This window comes from Tarenaya hassleriana, unplaced genomic scaffold, assembly GCF_000463585.1.
Source record: "Tarenaya hassleriana unplaced genomic scaffold, ASM46358v1 Cleome44, whole genome shotgun sequence".
Lineage (NCBI taxonomy): Eukaryota > Viridiplantae > Streptophyta > Magnoliopsida > Brassicales > Cleomaceae > Tarenaya > Tarenaya hassleriana.
In genome coordinates, this window is record NW_010967136.1 from 735820 (window position 1) to 746093 (window position 10274).

General features: G+C 40.2%; 1 long non-coding RNA gene across 1 annotated transcript; it reads right to left on the bottom strand.

The window, feature by feature from the left end:
- Positions 1-7880: 7880 nt before the first annotated feature.
- LOC104825327 lies at positions 7881-9451 on the bottom strand. The gene is made up of 3 exons (XR_773607.1): positions 8583-9451; positions 8355-8467; positions 7881-8165 (listed from the first exon to the last, which is right to left on the bottom strand). It is a non-coding gene; the product is annotated as an uncharacterized LOC104825327 (long non-coding RNA).
- Positions 9452-10274: the final 823 nt, after the last annotated feature.

The following is a 10274-nucleotide window of genomic DNA, read 5'->3' on the forward strand; positions in this document are numbered from 1 at the left end:
TTTCAATTAAAATCCAAATTTTCAACCGATGTCCGTTGGGATTTTTTTTTAAAATTTTCAAAAAAATTTCCAACCGGCGTCCGTTGGAATTCGGTTGGAATTTTTTTAAAAACAATTTCCAAAACAAATTCCAACCGGCATCCGTTGGAATTCCGTTGGAATTTTTTTCAAAAATTTCCAAAAAAATTTCCAACCGGCATCCGTTGGAATTCCGTTGGAATTGTTTTCTAACAAACATCCGTTGGAACTCCGTTAAAAATTTGCAACCGATTTTTCCAACGTTAATCCGTTGAAAATTTCCAACGGATATCCGTTGGAAATACCGTTGGAAATTTCCAACCCAATTTTTCAATTGAATACGTTGAAAATTCCGTTAAAAATTTCCAACGGGTGTTTCCAACGGATACCCGTTGGAAATTTTCAACAGAATTTTAACAGAAATCGTCGTTGAAACGCCGTTGAAAACCGTTGAAAATCCGTTGGAAATTTTCCAACGGACAAATCCGTTGGAAAATCCGTTGGAATTCGAGGATTTTTTTGTAGTGGTTGTACCATGTACACATCATCATGTGATGTGCCTTGGAGAAATGTATTACTGACATCAACTTGTCTAAGCTCCCACCCCTTCGAGACTGCAATACTTATAATAACTTTGGATTGTTGCCGCTTTAATCACCGGGCTAAATGTCTCCGTATAATCAAGCCTCGGTCTTTGGTGAAACCCTTTAGCCATGAGCCTTGTTTTATGCATGTCAATAGTACCGTTAGAGTGTCGTTTAATGCGATAAACCCATCGGCATCCACTCAAATTGAAAGAGGGATCCGGTGGAACCAAACTCCATGTTCGGTTTCGGATAAGAGCATTGAACTCATCCGTTGTTAGTAGTTACCATGTATTTAGGAAAATCTTTTCAAATTGATTCTCTGTATCATATTATTTCCTAATTCTTTTCATGTGTAACTTGTATATAATCTCTTGTACGCATTACTCATTCTGATCAATAAAGAATTATTTCTCCAAAGTGTTATATGTTATCAAGAGCCTATTGTCTAAAGACACAAATGCCCCCAAAACCCTAGTGTTTTTTTTCATTCTTCTTTCTCCCTCTCACCACCAATGATTCCCATGGCTGTCAACATTCATTCTAGCTCCTACACCATCCCAAATGACAATGTCACTCCTCACAACTTGGAAGATCCTGTCTCTACATTGATTAGCATCTGTATCCAACGTTTCCAAATTTACGGGAACAAACTACATCACATGGAGCATTCAACTCTATGCTCTCTTGGAAGGCTATAATCTCGAGACCTACCTTGATCCGGCCAACGCTCCGCCACCAACAATTATATCCAACAACACCATCACCCCGAATCTGGCCTTCATTCCATGGCACCGCCAGGATCGGCTCGTCTTCTCGGCCCTCCTTGGATCTATCTCCGGGCCATCACAAGCTCTTGTCGCTACAGCCACTTCGTCGACTTCTGCGTGGAAGACACTCACCGACACCTATGGTCGCTTGAGTCGTGGACATGTCAAACAAATCAAGGAGCAAATGAGGCGTTACACCAAGGGCTCCAAAAGCATTGACGAGTATATGTGTTTTTTCAAAACCAAGGCAGATGAACTCGCTTTACTTGGCAAACCCATGAGTCATGAAGACTTAGTCGATCTCGTTCTCGGTGGTCTAAGCGACGACTAGAAACCCGTCAAAGATATTGTCCATGCTCGCGACATGTCCATCACCTTTGTGAAATTACATGAGAAACTCCTTTCCCATAAGGTTGATCTGGCGGTCTCAAGCCCCTCGGATGCCACCAACAGCACTCGCCCGCATTGGCGTCCCCGTGGAGCCCGACATAACTCGGCTTTCTCTTCATCGAGATCACCGTCATTCCATCATAACTCGCCTATGTCTAGGCTGCCTTCTCGACCTTACCTTGGCAAATGCCAACTTTGTGGAGTTCAAGGTCATACTGCACGCACATGGCATCTCCTACCCTCCTCGGTTGCTCGACCCTCGGACCAGCATGCTTCTCTCGACAATCACCATTGGAGGCCGAGTGCACTTCATGCAAGCATCTTGCCTTCGCCATCTTCATCCCCATGGCTGCTTGATTCGGGGGCCTCCCATCATGTCACCACCGACTTAGCAAATTTATCACTTCATTCAACATATCAAGGCGGTGATGAAGTTGTCATTGGAGATGGCTCGGGGCTTCTGATAACACACACCAGTTCCTCAACTCTTCCCTCTATCTCTAGACAACTTTCTCTTGATAATATTCTTTGTGTTCCATCCATGCATAAGAACCTACTTTCCATTCATCAACTTTGTTCCGCTAACAATGTTTTCGTGGAATTTTCTCCCGTTTCTTTCAAGTCAAGGGTCTCAACACGGGGGCAACCCTAGCGACCGGACCACTTAAAAATAGTGTGTATGAATGGCCAGCGTTTTCCTTGTCTTCCTCGTCCGTCAATAAGCCCTCGGTTCTTGCCATGTCAAGTGTCAAGACCTCTCTCTCCGAGTGGCACTCTAGATTAGGTCATTCGTCGCGTGAAATTCTTGATTTCGTTGTTTTACGTTTTTCTCTTCCTTTGTCTTCTACTTCCAAACATCCTTTGTCTTGTGAGTCTTGCTATATTAATAAAAGTCATAAACTTCTATTTCATACTTCTTCAGCTAGTTCCACACGTCCACTTGAACTCATTTATTCGGAGTATTGACGTCCCTGGTCACTTCATTTGACGATTTTAAATATTATGTCATTTTTGTCGACCATTTCACGAGATACACTTGGTTTTATCCACTTCGTCAAAAATCTCATGTAGCCAAAATTTTTCTCCATTTCAAAGCCCTAGTTGAAAATCGGTTTCACACAAAAATAGAAACCATTTTCTCCGACAATGGTGGTGAATACATTGGTCTTCGTGAATTTCTTTCTTCTCACGGGATCTCTCACATACTTCTCCTCACACTCCGGAATACAATGGTATTTCGGAGCATAAACACCGACATATAGTCGAAACCGGTCTCACTCTTCTATCCCGTGCCTCTATTCCATCCGACCTTTGGACCTATGCACTTCCAACGGCGGTCTATCTCATAAACCACCTTCCTTATTCGGTTCTTCAAGGTCATTCTCCCTTTGAGCTTCTATTTGAAACATCTCCAAACTATACGAAACTCCGATCATTCGGTTGTCTATGCTTCCTGTGGCTTCGACCCTATTCGAACCACAAACATCAACCTAGGTCTATCCCATGTGTCTTTTTTGGGTACTCTCCTACCCAAAATGCTTTTCTTTGTCTTCATGTCCCCATATCTCGGCTATATGTTTCTCGTCATGTCGAGTTCGTCGAAACGGAGTTTCCATACTCTCGCCAAATCTCGGTTTTTAACTCTTCATTCGAGAGTGCCTCATTTCCATCTCCTCCTCTCTCATCGTGTCTTCCATCTAGGCCTGCCATTCATCGCCCGCCAACGGTGCCGGAGATGCCCTCATGTCCGGATCTAACACCTGCTCGAAACAACGACACCCTACTCTCACACCAACCACCAACTTCACCACCATCTCCACATAACTTGCTACACACGCCACCTTCTCCTACCATACCATACCAAACACCTCACTCTTGACCACCCTGTCAACCTTACCAGCCGACACCGAAGCCACCGAACCAATACCACCAACCATAAACACACACCCCATGGTCACTAGATCGAAGAACAACATATCCAAACCCGCTTCCAAACTCACTCTCTCGACCATACTTGACCCACACCGAGACGAGGAACCTACGTGTGTGTCTCAAGCCCTAAAAGATCCGAAATGACGTGGAGTTCAATGCTCTTCTCCGCAACGGGACTTGGAGTCTTGTACCTCCGGACCCATCCTACAATATTGTAGGTTGCAAATGGGTTTTTCGAACTAAACATTTGTCTGATGGTTCTATTGACATGTATAAAGCACGACTTGTGGCTAAAGGGTTCCACCAAGTCCGGGCATCGACTTCACTGACACCTTTAGCCCGATCATCAAACATGCAACAATTAGAGTAGTTCTAAGCATTGCGGTATCTCACGGTTGGACACTTCGCCAACTTGATGTCAACAACGCCTTTCTTCAAGGAACACTTGAAGAGGATGTTTATCTCGCTCAACCCCCGGGTTTCATTGATCGGGACCGACCTACATTCGTGTACAAGCTCCACAAAGCTCTCTATGGGTTGAAACAAGCTCCTCGAGCATGGTATAACGAGGTTTCTACTCAACTCTGGCTTTGTCAACTCCCTTGCCGATGCGTCACTATTCATCTTCAAGTGCAATGGAGTCATCACTGATGTCCTCGTTTATGTCGATGATATCTCTATCATCGGCAACAACATGAAGAAAGTTCAAGAATTCATTGACACTTTGGCTCGTCGTTTCTCAATCAAGGACCTTGGCTCACTTTCTTACTTCCTTGGCATGGAAGTAACTCGGACAAAGGATGGAATCCTCCTCTCCCAAAGACGATACATTTCCGATATTCTTACACATCATGCCATGTCCGCTGCAAAACCAATTCCCACACCTCTTCCTTCGACGTCGGCTCTTACCATGCATTCGGGCACAACACTAGATGATCCCGGTGAGTTTCGGCAAGTCCGATACAACCTTCAATATCTCCTATTCACCCGACTAGACATTGCCTTTGTTGTCAACAAATTGTCTCAATACATGCAACGTCAAACGTCCGATCATTGGCAAGCCTTGAAGCAAATTCTTCGCTACCTTGGAGTAGGGGTGAGCATGGGCGGGTACCCGGACTTTTTAGAGTGTCTTTATCTTGATCCCAGTCTCGTCGGGTTTTTTATTGGAATGTCTCGATCTCTATCTCGCGAAGCCCGAGACACAAGTTCGGGTACCTGTGATACCCGAACCCGAACTCATGTAAAATTAAAAAAAATATTGAACAAATTTACAAAATTAATACACCAATAACATAAAATTCAACATCTAAATATATCCAAAATACTTCATAATTATATAAGTTTAATAAAATCCAAAATACATCATGATTCATAAGTTCAACAACATCAAAAAAACATAAAATTCACAAGTTCAACAACGTCCAAAACATATCCAAAATCCATCATAATTCTTGAACACATATGAAGAACATACCTACACAAACACAAAAAAATACATATATAAGTTAGAATCAAGAACACGTTAGAATAAAAAATCAATAACAAAAGATATTGAAACACATATTGAAACACCTCATCATCCGGTTAAATAACCCGCTTCTTTCTCAAATGAAGGCTTTGATGGAAAATCTGCAAAATTAAACATTTAGTTTAAACTTTAGAGTATGCAAAATCTAACATATACGAACAATCAACTAATAAAAAATATATCTTCTTCCAAGGTAGAGAGATCATCCAACATTGCTTGTACATTGACCGGTGTCGTATAATCCTTTCGAATCCAATCTTGTGTACAAATGAGTGCTTAACAAGTCGAGTACTTAAAGAGCTACGGTATGGATCTATAACACGACCACCTGTACTAAAAGCAGACTCGGAGGCAACGGTTGATACCGGTATAGCCAACACATCTCTTGCCATATCAGAAAGAATGAGATATTTAGAACCGGTATTTTTCGACCAATAAAGAACATCAAAATCTGTGTTCTCTTCATTCTCGGGAACATCCTCCAAATAGGCTTCCAACTCATTCTTTTTGGAGATGTGCCCAGTGTCTCTATAATTCCTAAACATCTTAAGCAAATAAGCAGTTGATGTACGCTTTGTCACTTCAGAACTAGTCCCGCTTGATGTCACTTCTGAGTCCACTTGACTACTAGACGCTTGGGTTTCAGCAAATCTATTTGACTTTTAATATTCAAACAGATTTTCCAAGGCAGCCTTCGCTTTTCCAATCATCTTACTCGCCTTATCTTCATCATTGTAAATCTCCTTAATCATAAAATTGACATATGTCATCTTAAATCGTGGATCAAGCACAGTTGCGATGAAAATGATCACATTGATGTCATCTGACAACCAATATTTGTCAAATTTCTTTTTCATCCTCTCAGCCATAGATCGTTTAAATGGATCATCACAATCCATAACCTGTTGAATCTTGCATCCTACAGCAAAAATCGCCTTCATATACTCATTCCCCGTGACATATCGTGTACCAGACACCTCCAAAATAGCTTCGTAAAAGCATTCAAGGATTGGTAATAAGGATTCTACATAATCCCAATCAATAGTCGTTGGAGGACCAAATCCTTTTTTCCTCAAATCAACAACATACTTATCATCCATAGAAGTAAGCATATCAAATCCCGACCTAAGTCTTATAGCCGACTCCAACATCAGTATGTAGAATTCCACCGAGTTTCAACTTCTAAACAGACACCACATTTAGTGGACAACTTTTTGCGAATCAAACATTTGTTGAACTTGTCTGCTCTACTTGTCGAGGATCTAACATAACGAACATCACCTCGAATTCTAGATATAGACTCATGTATCTCAGCCAAACCATCTCTAACAATCAAACCCAAAATATGAGCCCCAAACCTCATATGCAAGAAATCCCCATCAAGTATGCTTGATCCACTTTTTTTAAACTGTCTCTGCAAATATTCGATTCCCACATCATTTGAACTTGCATTATCAACTGTCACTGTCAAAACTCCTTCAATTCCCCATTGAACTAAACAATGCTCGACAAACTTTTCTATGGTTTCACCCGCGTGATTAGGGATTGGACAAAAGTTTATGATCTTTTTCCTCATCTTCCAATCGTCATCAATATAATGAGCTGTCAAACTCATATAATTGATGTTTTGAACAGATGTCCAAGTATTCGTCGTTAGAGAAACACTTCCTTTGAATCCCATGAAAAACTTATGCAACTTCATCCTCTCTTCGAGAAACAAATTCATGCAGTCTCTTACAATCGTTCTACGTGAGGGATAATAAAACGGGGCTGGACAATCCTCATAAATAAGATGAATCCCTCCTTTTCAACAAACCTAAATGGCAACTCATCTATAATGATCATCATCACTAAGGCTCTTCGGGATTCTTCCTGATCAAATGTCATAAAAGATGGAATTCCTACTGAAGAGTCAGTTTTTGGCTCATGAAACAATGTCGTTTGCTTCAATCTCTTACTAGCTCTTTGATCCTCACTATCATCATCACGGGGAGCCTTTTTACATATCCTCAAGTGTTTAAGCATTGCACTAATTGATGTACCCGCTGCGATCATGCAACTAATTGATGTTTGACAATAATTGCAAACAGCTTTTTTACCATCCGGGTTTCTTTTATAATGGTTCCATGCATCAATGATACACGCCTTGGCTCAGAGAGGATGGAACAAGGCCGAATCACAGTCTCTCGCACTTCACGGAGAAGGCTCTCGACTTTCGATCGGGTATGGTGTTCGAAGGGGAAGGGTGGTTCTCGGAATCAGTCACGGATCAAGAGATGCTCGACGTAATTCTGAAAAGAAAGATAGATGGAACGAAGGGGAAGAATAGATAGTGAACCTCGGACATACCATGGCTTGAGTTCGGACACACCAAACTCGTGATCTCGGACACACCGAAGATCGGGATAAATTTCGGATAAACCGAAGAAGAATTTATAAAACTCGAAATGTTTGAGACATTCTACAAGTTTGATTACAAATGATGCACTACAAGGCCTTTATATAGGCTATATTCTGAACTACAACATTAAATGACAAGAACATGCGAGGGGGGTAAGAGTCCAATGTATTAAATGAGATGGTTGTGAAGCTAGTTGTTGGAGTTGCCTTGATGTTGCATTAAATGAGGTGGTTGGGAAGCTAGTTGTTGGAGTTGCCTTGATGATGAAGAAGCTTCCTTTGGGTAATTGTCTTGCACTCCAAGCAACTTCCTTTTACTTGGTGGCTTCGATCTGATGTATGCTTTCGTCAAGATCTTCGTTTCGAGATGTTGTTGGGCCCGATGTGCTCATCAATCAAATTTAATTTTAGGTACCTTAATGTCAGCACCCGAAGGCTCCGGTTCAGTTGCTTGAGGAGCCATAGAAACCTGAAGTGTTTGGTCGGGACATCGCAATGTTTTCCTCTGAATTTGAATGGTCTGTCGTAGAAGACATAAATCTGCAAATACATACATATGTTTATTGTTAAAAAAAATTAACAACAAAAGCAAGTCACCGCAAAATTCCTGGAATTGATGTATAAATCATTTTTAATCTCTTTCTGTCACTATTCGATGCATGTAAATCTACTCTTCTGTATAAATTCCTAAAATGAAATCCACAATAGCGGAGAGAATGGAACACTGACCCTCTCTATCTTCTTCGGCTGAAACAACAAGGAGCTTCACCGTCACCTGAAACAAGGAGACGTTGGTTCGGTCTCTTCACCCAGGAACAAGGAGAAAGGAGCTTCACCGTCACCTGAAACAACAACAAAATTGAACACGGATTAACCAACATCGCCGGACAGAGATGTTGGTTCGGTCTCTTCACCAACATCGTCGAACAGAGAGGAACAGGGAGGAAGAACATTTACCTCGAATTGGAGAGCAAGGCAGAGACAAAGAGACTAAACCAAGGAGTGCAAGGCAGGGACCGAATCGAGACAGAGTAAATCAGAGACCGAGAGCACGGCGGAGATACCGAACTGAGAGTGAGAGAGAGTAAGCCAGAGATGGAGATACCGGTCTGTGTTCGTCACTCGACGACAAAACTAAGACCTGACGGAGAGCACGACCGAGAGCACATGACGGGATAATAAAATGGGGCTGGACAATCCTCATAAATAAGATGAATCCCTCCTTTTCAACAAACCTAAATGACAACTCATCTATAGTGATCATCATCACTAAGGCTCTTCGGGATTTTTCCTGATCAAATGTCATAAAAGATGGAATTCCTACTGAAGAGTCACTTTTTGGCTCATGAAACAATGTCGTTTGCTTCAATCTCTTACTAGCTCTGTGATCCTCACTATCATCAGGGGGAGCCTTTTTACATATCCTCAAGTGTTTAAGCATTGCACTAGTTGATGTACCCGCTGTGATCATGCAAACTAATCTTCGAATTAGATCACCACCAAAAATATAATAGAAGGATTAGATGATTAGATAGAAAAATTATCAACATTATTAGCTGCTCTTAATATACCCGAAGAAGAACAACATGATGAAACTGAAAAAATTGTCTTAGACTATAGTAGTGATGAAAATCCCTACGAAAATCCATATGACAACACATGATGAATATCAAGGATACAAAGATCATGGATACGAATTATATCAAAACCAATATATTCCGAAATGAAACAATTGGAGAAAAGTTCATTTTAAATATATTCCAAAATATGATACATTTAATATAAAATCTTCAGAAATATTAAACCAAGATTGTGAAATTAATCCAATAAGAGAATTACACCCTCACGAAATGTTAAGTTACTTAGAACATAAAACAACATGAATAGTATATAACTACTTAATAGGATTATCATCAGGAATAAAAGCAGAAAAAATTCTAAGATCAACTGCATGAGAAACATTTCTTAGACTAATCGACGTAATATGAGAAGAATTTCTTGGAAGAACTTCTAACGCACAACTAAGAGAAACACAAATATCATAAGCTGCATTATGGAAAATAGTAAATCTTAGAATTTGCAATATGTGCTATCTTGAAGCATTCATTTGCGAATTCAGAGATCATTACTATCAACTTGCAACAGATAAGAAAATAGTAGCCGAAGAATTATTCTTTGATAAACTACCTTTATCGATATCAGAAGAAATAAAAACTATATTTCAGAATAAAGTAAATGAATGACAAATCCCCAATACTCTGGGAGGAAGAATAACAACATTAAAAGATTGACATTTATTCCAATGCAACCAAGAAAAACGAAAACAAGAAGCAAAAATTGATAAATTATGTTGTGGAGCAATATCATGACAAATAGACAAATATGGTTGTGAACCTATTCGCCAAAACATAAGAAAAAGAAATGGAGAAAAATTCCATATAAAAAAACAGAAAACAAAAATATATACCACAGAAATATTTCAGAAATAGAAAACAATACAAAAAGAAAAACTATGATAAGAAGGACACACACTATCCTTCTAAGAAAAATAATTGCAAATGTTGGTTATGACAAGAAGAAAGACATTATGCAAATGAATGTCCTAAAAAATGTAAGAAAAAAGAAACAGAAATATTACGAATAATATAG